General features: G+C 43.7%; 1 long non-coding RNA gene across 1 annotated transcript in view; it reads left to right on the top strand.

Moving 5' to 3' along the window:
• The first annotated feature begins 307 nt into the window (after positions 1-307).
• Positions 308-11,542, top strand: part of LOC141582230 (uncharacterized) — a 69,212-nt gene continuing 57,977 nt past the window's right edge. Inside the window, exon 1 of the long non-coding RNA XR_012515036.1 lies at positions 308-508. This is a non-coding gene — a long non-coding RNA (uncharacterized LOC141582230). The remainder of the gene's footprint in view (positions 509-11,542) is intronic.

Below are 11,542 nucleotides of genomic sequence, written 5' to 3'. Positions count from 1 at the left end.
GGGGCATTGTGAGGGTGGAACTGCGTCCTCCTCAGCACACACCTTGGGGCGGGGTTCTTACTGCAAGAGGGGCTTGCGGTGGCCCCAGCTGCCATCAGGAGGGGTGCAGACACAGGACCATGAGCAAGAGGGCCCCGCACCGCCTGGCCACCAGCAGGGGGCTCCCGAGCGTGCATCGCATCGCTTCAGGGCAATCTGCGGAGCTGCGTTCTCCACGGCACAGACGTAGGGCACAGCCTTGGTTTGAGACAACTCTGGGCCGTGTCCACGGTGAGTAAAATCCTTCCTGTCTGCATCCCTGACTGCTGAGGGTCAGAGACTAGTACGAAGAGCTCTGTGTGGGAAACTGGACACGAAAAGCCCCTCTGAACCCTGCGCACCTGGGTTCTCCCGCCCAAGGCCAGGCGGCTGCGGTGTGAGGTGCACCCAGCAGCCTCAGAAGACAAATGGAGCGTTCCTGAGGCAGATATGGCCTCTGAAATACGGATACAATAAGCCCAGTGCTCAGGTAGGAAACACCTAATGCTAACGCAAGGCCTCAGTCCAAACATGTTACTATAAAATCCGCACTAGTCATGCGGCCCTGCCAGTACCGCAGTTTCAATACTGAACACGGACATATCAGTGCAAACGTAGAAATTAACGTGTGGTTAGGGTTTAGGGTGAGGATTAGGGCTAGCGATTAGGGTTAGCGTTCGGGGTTACCAGTTAGGGGTTAGGATACAGGGGTTAGAAAAATTTTAGGCAAATTTGAAGGAAGGAATGTTGCATGAATCATGCCTGAAGCACCAGAACGGAAAACAGGGCTTGGGGCTTCGAGCTCTTAGCAGTGGCAGCTGAGTGAGGTTTCTCATGGGCTCCAGCTGGGTGACCGCCGGTTGTGGGGATGGTTCCCTCAGTGTCAATAGTCATACAGCCAGCTGGCAGCTGGGCTTTTTGTCATTAACTGATTGGTTTATTCATGTTTTTAAGTCAGTTTGCATGCCTCGAAGTTCGGTTTCCATTTGCTTAGGCAAGACCTCAGGCTAACGGCTTCCTCGTTTTTTGCTTTAACATATCAAAACCATAATTCATTTTCATTTTATTTTCCTGGCATTAGAAAAGTAAGTTCACGTTTTTGTTGTCATTCAGAAAGTCAGTTTAATTGGCAGCCTATTTGTGATTTGCATAAAATAATGTCTGTTAATTATTAGCATCTTAGATTAGATGAAATGTTTATTAAGCTTTGCTATTAAACCATAACAGGAGTTCAGTTGCTTTTTCTTCCTCCTAGGCTTTAACCAATGAAAATACACTCAAGCATCTCCTAACAATGTGGATACTGTCTGAGAAATGTGTCCTTAGTGATTTCATCTTTGTGCAAACACCATCGAGTGTCCTTATAAAACCTGGATGGTGTAGCCCCCTTCACACGTAAGTGATATGGTATAGCTTCTTGCTTTCAGGCTACATACCATACCTGTATAGCTCATCTCTGTACTGAATGCTGTAGTCAAATGTCACACCATGGTGATTGTGGATTGTGATCCCAAAATATCTGAGTCAGGTCTCAGTCAAGTAGAAAGCTTATTTCGCCAAGGTTAAGGACATGCTCATGACACAGCCTCAGGAGGTCCTGACAACATGGGCCCAAGGTGGTCAGGGTAGAGCTTGCTTTTATATATTTTAGACAGGAGACACCAATCAATATGTGTAAGATGTAAAGTCATTTGGTTCAGTGAGGTGGAACAACTAGAAGTAGGAAGGCGGCTAGGGGGTGGTTTTAGGTCAGAAGTAGATAAAACAAAAGTTGCATTCTTCTCAATTTTTTGATCAGCCTTCCACTGAATACAATTTAGTCTGGTTCAGTGAAGTTGCATTTTTACATAGACAGTAGGGCAGAGGAATGGTGTGATCTTGGCCTAGCGTACCCCCCTCTGCCCTGGTTTAAGCCATTGTCTTGTCGCATCCTCCCCAGTAGCTGGGATTACAGGCATGCACCACCAAGCCTGGGTAATTTTTGCATTTTTAGTAGAGATGGGGTTTCTCCGTGTTTGCAGGTGGGTCTTGAGCTCCTGACCTCTGGTGATCCGCCTGCTTTGGCCTCTCAAAGTCTTGGGATTACAGGCATGAGCCACCATGCCTGGTCAGGAAGCTTATTTTGATTCTGATATTGTCAACTGTATTTCAGGTATAACTTGTTTTCCTTGGAGCATTAAATACTGCATTGGTATTGTATTACACAAATAAAACAGAGATCCCTTTTTATCACATTCATTGCTAGTGATATTAACAACTAAATTTAGATACATTCCAGAGTCTGGGCTTCCAGTAATTCTTGGCGATCCTCTGAAGGTAAATTACTTTTTCTCACAAGACACAGTGACATCTAAAGTCGCATTGATTGTCCTGCCACTTTTGTTTCTCTAGTTTCATCGATTTCTTCAAAGCATCTTTGGGGGAATAACTTTGACTATCCCTTTAAACTTTTCAGTATTAGAAAGCATCGTCATGAAACATTGAATAATTGTGGTCACAAATTCCCTTTACAGTCTTCCTTTGAATATTTTTTCCAATCGCAAATATTTGCTTTTGTTGTATTGTAGCTAAAAGGAATGCTGGGAAACAAAACAAAGACAAGCATTCATTATAATAAGTGATTCAGTCACAATCAATTGCTATTTTTTTTTTTAAAAGTTATATTTTTGAAAATGTCCCGCTGTAAATTGAAATAGTCTCCAAAATCTGAAGTCTTTCCTTGGTTCTAAGGTGACCAGATTTCCTAGAGAGTGAACCACACCACAAGAAAAAAGATATGATAAATATGTTTACATGGATGTGTTATTTTAACATAAATCTTGTAAAATAGGCATTTCATTGAAATTATATATGTTTGCATAAATTACTTTGCAGCATAATGAATGCCCTTGTTTTGAAAAGTAGTAGTTAGTGTCAATTACTACTTATTAGTACAAATAAGTAAGCAGATATTTTTAAAAATTTGTAATTTTTAAATAAAGGTTTTATTTTAAATTGGTTTTAGATTCACACTGAAATTGGGAGGAAAATGCAGATTTCCTGTGTAGACCCAAACTAGTTTCCCCTCGTGAATATCAACATGTGTCAGATACGTTATTAACAATTTTTTTTTTTTTTGAGATGGAGTCTTTCTTGCTCTGTAACCTAGGTTGGAGTGCAATGGCACGACGCTGGCTCATTGCACCCTCTACCTCCCATGTTTAAGTGGTTCTCCTGCTTCAGCCTCCCAAGTAGCTGGGATTACAGGTGCCCACCAGCACGCTTGGCTAATTTTTGTATTTTTAGTAGAGATGGGGTTTCGCCATGTTGGCCAGGCTGGTCTGGAACTCCTGACCTAGATTATTTACCCGTCTAAGCCTTCGAAAGTTGTGGGATGACAGACATGAGCCACCATGCCCAGCCTACTATCAGTATATTTGCTTTGGTTAGGTATCTGTTCAGATATTTACCCAGTTTTAAAATCACATATGTATTTTGTAATTATCTTCTCACATCTCTCTTGTCTTTTTGTTCTCTGCATACAGTTTTGCACAGTAGAATACTTAGTTTTATAAAGTCTGTGTTATCAATATTTTCATGAATTGGCATTTGATGTTTTGTGTTATAAGTCAACACCAAACTCAATGTCATATAGATTTTCTTTTAGATTTTTTATAATTTTGCATTTAAAATTACCGTCTCTGGACTATTTTGAGTAGGTTTTTGTTTTTCTTAATTTCTGTATTTATTCATTTTATTCTACATGGCTTCCAAAGTCTTCCATCACCATCTTCGGGAAGGAATGGCTACAGTGGGCTTCATTTTGGTTTGAATTTCTAAAATTATTACATTGAGTAAACTCAATATTGAATTTTATAGGTATTTCAGGACAGCCAGGCGGGGTTGCACGTCCACCTAGAAACTCAGCAAGAGTGTCTGTGCTGAGCTCTGGCATCACCAGAGGGTGCACGAACCCACCCCTGACCAACTTCCCTCTGAGGTGCCAGAAGCGGCAAGGAGCTTTATCTTCCTCAGGGCAGCATGAAGGTCATGTCAACTTGGTGTTGTTCATTGGTGAGTAACAAACTTCCTGTCCAAAGCCCTGAGTGCAGAGGAGAGAGTCTTTAGAGAGTACTCAGCAGAGGAAGGAATTCAGCTAGACAAAGGAAACCCTCACATCCACTGTTTTGACTACACTCTGATCTTGTCAGTGTCCAAGACACAGCGGCTGCTAATAAGTATTCTCACAAGTATTCTCACAGTGGTCTGTAATATAGTAATCACACCGTGGCCTAACACCAGTATAATATTCACACCATGTCCTAACACTAATATCCATATCATGCCATAACACTAACATATCCACACAGTAGCTTCTAATACTAGTAAATACAGTAGTATCTACTAAGTGAACTCTGTTGACATGCAGACTTTTATAAGGATTTCACAGCTTTGGTTGAACTATAGCCTCTATAATGGATTTTGATGAGGTCTTTGCTTTCCTGGCATGGTATTGATATGGTTGTTCTAAAAAGTAGTTTGTTTCCAATAATGTCATACTTCTAAGAATCTTCCAATAGCAGTACAAAGTATAACCTCTTTCTTCTCTTAGATTTGCAGCAGTTGTTGCTGTACCAGATTTACAATGTCCCAGAAAATACTTCAGTATATTTTGCCCAAAGTACACTCTCCCAGGTAACCACCACATAACCCCTAGATCAGGAAATTAGCATGGTTACTACATGATAATTCAGTCTACAAACTCATTTCACTTTTACCTTCTGCACCACCTGGGAGTATGATGTGTTTTTTCATTGTTCTGATCCAGTTTTCTTTTCCTGGCACTGTTCCCCAGACTTTCCTGCATATTTATCACCTTGACACACTTAAAGAACATACAAGTTTTTGTTTGAACACCTGTCTTCAGTTCTTTACAGTATATGCCGAGGAATGGAATCATTGAGTCATATGGCAAATCTATTTGCACGTGTTTGAAGAAACACCAAATGATTTTACACATAGGCTGGACTGTTTAATACTGTCAGAAGCAGTGTTTATGGGTTCAAGTTTCTGCACATCTTTGTCAACTCTTTTTTGTTTGTTTGTTTTTTAGTATAACTATTCTAGTGTGAAATTATTTGAATTTTTTTTTTTTTTTTTTTTTGAGACAGAGTCTCTGTCACCCAGGCTGGAGTGTAGTAGCACCACCTCGGCTCACTGCAAACTTCACCTCCCAGGTTGAAGTGATCTTCCTACCTCATCCAGCTAAGGAGCTGGGATTACAGGCACATGCCACTATGCCCAGCTAATTTTTGTATTTTCCATAGAGACAGGTGTTCTTCATGTTGGTCAGGCTGGTCTTGAACTGCTAATGTCAGGTGCTCTGCTCGCCTCAGCCTCCCAAATTGCTGGGATTACAGGAGTGAGCCACTACACCCTGCCACTCCCAGACATTTTGGTTTTCTTTCTTTTTTTCTTTTCCAGATGGAATCTTGCCGTTTCAGCCAGGCTAGTGTGCAGTGGCTCAATATCAGCTTACTGCAGCCTCCACCTTTTGGATTCAAGCAGTTCTCCTGCCTCAGACTCCCAAGTAGCTAGGATTCCATGTGCATGCTAGCAGGCCCGGGTAATTTTTGTATTTTTAGTAGAGATGGGGTTTTGTCATATTGGCCAAGCTGGTCTAGAACTCCTAACCTCATGTGATCTGTCTGCCTCAGCTTCTGAGGCGAGTGGATCACGGGGTCGAGAGATCGAGACCATCCTGGTCAACATGGTGAAAGCCCGTCTCTACTAAAAATACAAAAAATTAGCTGGGCATGGTGGCACCTGCCTGTAATCCCAGCTACTCAGGAGGCCGAGGCAGAAGAATTGCCTGAACCCAGGAGGCGGAGGTTGCGGTGAGCCGAGATCGTGCCATTGCACTCCAGCCTGGGTAACAAGAGCGAAACTCTGTCTCAAAAAAAAAAAAAAAAAAAAAAAATTGAATATAACTTAATCCTTTATTACTAAAAGAATGCTCAACTCAAGGGGACACAAATCACTCATTTTGACTTCATGAGCTATGGCACTTAGAGACAAATTTTTGAAAATACACAGCTTAAACTGTCCGTGCTTTAAGTGCTAGACAAGTTTTTTTTTTTTTTTTTTTGAGACGGAGTTTCGCTCTTGTTACCCAGGCTGGAGTGCAATGGCGCAATCTCAGCTCACCGCAACCTCCGCCCCCTGGGTTCAGGCAATTCTCCTGCCTCAGCCTCCTGAGTAGCTGGGATTGCAGGCAGGTGCCACCATGCCCAGCTAATTTTTTGTATTATTAGTAGAGACGGGGTTTCACCATGTTGACCAGGATGGTCTCGATCGCTCGACCTCGTGATCCACCGGCCTCGGCCTCCCAAAGTGCTAGGATTACAGGCTTGAGCCACCGCGCCTGGCTGTTTTTAAGAATACACAGCTAAAATAGCTAAAATGGTCCCCGCTTTAAGTGATTTAGGAAAATGGATTTCAGGCAAGGCCAGGCACATCGATTTCAGAAAAGTCGATTTCAGACAAGGCTAGTCAATTCCAGAGGAATTGATTTCAGGCAAGGCCAAACAAGTCGATTCCAGAAAAATAGATTCGGGCAATCCCAGGCAAGTTGATTTCAGAAAAATCGATTTCAGACCAGAAAAGTTAATTTGAGAACAGGCCTGGCAAGTCCATTTCAGAAAAATTGATTTCAGACAAGGCAAGTCGATTCCAGAAAAGTCGATTCAAAAAAAAAAAAGAAAGGCAAGACAAGTCGAATCCAGGAAAAGAGATTTCAGGCAAGGCCTGGCAAGTCGATTCCAGAAAAATCGATTTCAGGCAAGGAAAGTGGATTCCAGAAAAATCGATTGCAGACAAGGCAGGTCGATTCCAAAAAAGGAAAGGCAAGTTGAATCCTGGAAAACATGTTTTAGGCAAGGCCAAATTGATTTCAGAAAAATCGATTTCAAACAAGGCCAAATAAGTTGATTCCAGAAAAGTCGATTTGAGAAAAGGCTAGGCAAGTCAATTTCAGAAATGTCGATTTGAGAAAAGTCAACGTAAGTCGATTCCAGAAAAGTCGACTACAGACAAGGCCAAACAAGTTGTTTCCAGAAAAGTCAATTTGAGAAAAGGGTTAGGGTTAGGGTTCAGGTTCGGCATTAGCGTTAGGTTTAGCGCTAGGGCTAGGGCTATAGCACTTAAATCAAGGACAGTTTTAGCTGTGTATTTTGGAAAAGTTGTGTGCTCTACAAAGAAAAAGCAACTTTTGTTCTTTTTGGTCCCCAGGAGAAATGGGAGTCTTTTTCAGAGAGCACAGGAGACACATGAGTCCTTTGCAGTCCTCTTGTCTGCCTCTAAGGGTGAAATGAGAGTGTGAAGCACTTTGGGAGGTGGCCAGGCACACAGCTTGGATGGCTGCGGAGCAGAGCTTCTCCCTGGAGGCGTGGTCCCAGTCATCATGAGCCATGTCTGAAAGAATCACATTTTATATGCAAGCATGCTCTCCATTTGACTGTGCTGTTATTTTAAATGAGAGCATCATTGACAATGCTTTATCCTGATAGCCCTGCCTAATTTTGTTCTACTTAGTAATGCGTGGGCTTGAGGAGAAGACAGCATTGGGGGATAAGGAGGGAGAATGGACGTGTGAATTAGGGAAAGGTGTCTTTTCCTTTGGAGCATGAATGACTTCAAAGCCCTCCTCATACTGCTAAGTATCTGGCTGGACACTATCAGTTGTGTGTTTAGACTGTCTCTGTGTATGTGTGTGTGTGTCTGTGTGTCTGTGTGTCTGTCTTCAGGCGTGAACAGCATCTCCTTCCTGTGGTAGCATGTTACTCAGAATCTTGGATAACCCCCAGCCTTCCGAAAAACACAATACATGTATGTTTTAAGAAATTTTATCTTGATGATTAGTGAGAGGGTGGTGATTGAAACCAGCTCATTTCCTATTGACCACTGAGGTCAGCTCACCTTTGCTGAAAATGGTTCTTGACTCTTACTTTGTAGCAGGAACTCCTAAGTTAATCAATCCTTTTCAAGAGTTTCAGGCTGAAAGTCCAGATCTCTCAGGTTAGACCCAGTGTTAAAATATTACCTGGGCAAATTCTCGTTAGAGACAAGGGGCCAAAGACTGTTCCGATGTCTTTTAATGTTGACTTCAATCCAGTAAAGCCCTTGTTAAGCTATTTACCTGTGAAACTGGGCCTTGGGGAGGCAGTGCACCCTTTCAAATTAGAGGTCAGGAGATTTGGATTTGATTTCCAGCCCTCTGCCAGTCAGTCAGCCACTCACTTTCAAGTGACAAGCCTTAGGCGAGTCCCTTTCTGTCTCTGTTTCTCGATTTCTGCACAGGGATTTATGTGGGCCTTAAGGCCCACTGGGAAAAGATCCCTCTTCCAGCTCAGTGCCTGGTTTGTTGAGTATACTTGTCAATCTGGACTTTAATATACCTATAGTTTTGGATTAACTATATTACCTCTGCTAGAAATTAACACAGAAAATTCACAGTTGATTGACAAGAATGAGAGTCAGTTCTAAAGAATTCAAATAGAACTTAATCCTTTATTACTAAAAGAAAGCTCAACTCAAGTAGACACAGATCACTCATTCTAATTTCATCAGCTATAGCACTTAGAGACAACTTTTTCAAAATACACAGCTAAAACTGTAGCAGTCCCCCAGGGCACCCTGGCTGCTAGGGACTCCTTGGCTAGGAGGCTGTGCCCACACACAGCCCCTGGCCCACCCTGGCTACTAGGGACCCCTGGCTAGGAGGCTGTGCCCACACCCCTCGCCAGAGGGCCCATAGCAGCCCCCGGCCCATCCTGGCTATTAGGGACCTCCTGGCTAGGGGGCTGTGCACACAACCCCATCCAGAGTGCCTACAGCAGCCCCCCAGCTCACCCTGGCTGCTAGGACCCCCTGGCTATGGGGCTGTGCCGACAGACCCCAGTAGAGGGCCTGTAGCAGCCCCCCGGCCCACCCTGGCTCCTAGGGACCATCTGTTTTGAAAATGTTGTGTAATATGATACTTAGAACCATATCATAGGGCGATCATAATGTTATTCTGTTTTTTTTTTATATTAAGCACAATAACACTAGTTCTAGTTACATGTCTTTGATATTGACAAAAATGTCATCCTTACCTTCCTTGACATTAGGATTGAAAGCACAGGGGGTTTTCACCCCTTGCAATGTTTAATTCAATATAATTTTGTGTGTGTGTGTGTGTGTGTACATTAGTGACCATATGAGAGCTTGATGTACACCTCTTGCCATACTGAGAGTATTTCCCTATGGGCAGTAACATCATCCTCTCCTTCCCTGGATATTAGGAACAACATCACAGGACGGGTGTACAGCCCCAGTCGGATTGTGAGTATTATTATCTGTAATCCCTTAGTTATTAGGAACAATATCACTGGGGGTTTGTGCACTTCCTGAGATACTTGGAGTAACATCCTCTCCGTTTTTGGATGTGTTAGAAACAATATTACAGTGGTGGTGTACACTTCCTGCGATATTCAGGGTACTCTCCCCAGGATATTAGTAACCACATCGCAGAAGCGTTGTACACCGCCTGTGATAATGGAACAGTCACAGAGTGTACACTTGCTTTCACAGTGAGAGTAATACTTACTTAGGATATGATGGATAATATCACAAGATATACACACATGGGTGTATACCCACCCTGATATTAGGAGTAATTTTTATCTAATATACTAGAAATAATATCCCAGAATATACTCATAATGTGTACATTTATTGGGATATTACAATAAATGTATATAATATGTACCATATGTACCTTTACTGTGATGTACATATGTGTACACAATACATATGTACAATAAATGTACATAATCCATACAATATGTACATTTATGTGCACATGTGTATGATATATACATTATTGTAATATCACAATGATATATGTAATTACAATTATATATATACAATATGTAATATCATGGTAAATATACAGATTGTACACATTATGTACTTTTAATTTATTTTGGTATTACAATGTGTAACCATGTACGTAATGTACATATGTACTATATGTACATGTGTACATATTTGTGCACATTATGTACATTATGTACAGCTGTACAAAATATACACGTTTACATAATGTGCACATTATGTAAGGATGTACAATATGTACACATATATGTAATGTACACATGTTCACGTGTACATAATGTGCACATTAGGTAGAGAGGTACAGTATGTGCACATTTACATGTTTACATTACGTACAGATGTACAGTATGTATGCATGTACATATAGGTGCACATTGTGTACATATGCACAGCCCCCTAGCTCAGTGAGCCTGAGGATCCTGCATTGCCCTAGTTGCCAGCAGGGAGCATGTTGCCACGGCAGTGTGAGCAAGAGGGCCCTGCATTGGTCCGCCAGGAGAGGGCGCCCAAGCCAGCCTTTTCAGAGTCCTGAGGTTCCGCCCCCCGAGGTGCATCATTGCCGCCCACGTGGTCTGCAGAGTTGTGTTCTCCTCAGCGTTGATCTGGGGGCACTTGGAGGTGGAGCTGCGACCTCCTCAGCACAGACCCTGGGGCTCGGGTCTCACTGTGGGAGGGCCCTGCCGTGGCCCTCGTCGCCGGAAGAGGGCGCGGGCACATCACCGGGAGCGAGAGGGCCCCGCACTGCCCGGCGGCCGCCAGCAGGGGGCGCCCGAGCCGCCTTTTCAGACGGCGTCACGGTCCCGGCGTGCCTTGCGTCATGGCGGCCTGCGGAGTTCTGTCGTCCTCAGTGCAGACCTGCGGGGCCCCGTCAGGGCGGAGCTGCGTTCTCCACAGCACAGACCTAGCGGGCACAGCCTCACCTGGGGACGACTCTGGGCCGCGTCCACAGTGAGTAAAATCCTTCCTGTTTGCAGCCTGACTGCTTAGGGTCAGAGACTAGTAGGAAGATCTCGGTGTGGAAACCTGGACACCAAAAGCCCCTCAGAGTCCTGCGCGCTGAGGTTCTCCCGAGCCAAGGCCACGTGGCGGCAGTGCGAGGTGCACACCGCAGCCTTGGAACGCAATGGCGCGTTCCTAAGGCAGCTGTGACATCCGGAATGTGAATACAACACCCGCAGTGCTCGTGTAGAAAACAGCTGTGATGCTGATGCAAGGCCTCCGTCCGCGCGTTACTGTAAAGTCCGCGCTGCTCCTGCGGCCGCCATACAGCAGTTTGAATCATCAACAGTGACGTATCAGTGCAAACGCAGAAACCAATGTATGCTCAGGGCTTTGGGTGAGGATTAGGGATACGGGTCAGGGTTAAAGTTTAGGGTTACCAGTTAGTCGTTAGGATTTAGGGGTTAGAGAATTTTAGGCAAAATAAATTTTGTTTATTTAAGCAAAGGAATGATTTGTGAATCACACCTGAAGCACCAGAATGGAAAACAGGGCTTGGGACTTTGAGCTGTTAGTGGTGGCAGCTAAGTGAGGTTTCTCCTTGGCTCCACCTAGGCGACTGCCTGTTGTGGGGATGGTTCCCTCAGCATCAACAGTCATAAAGCCAACT

This window comes from Saimiri boliviensis, chromosome 19, assembly GCF_048565385.1.
Source record: "Saimiri boliviensis isolate mSaiBol1 chromosome 19, mSaiBol1.pri, whole genome shotgun sequence".
Classification (NCBI taxonomy): domain Eukaryota; kingdom Metazoa; phylum Chordata; class Mammalia; order Primates; family Cebidae; genus Saimiri; species Saimiri boliviensis.
Note: the sequence above shows the minus strand (reverse complement) of the source record. Positions and strands in the feature narration are given on the sequence as shown.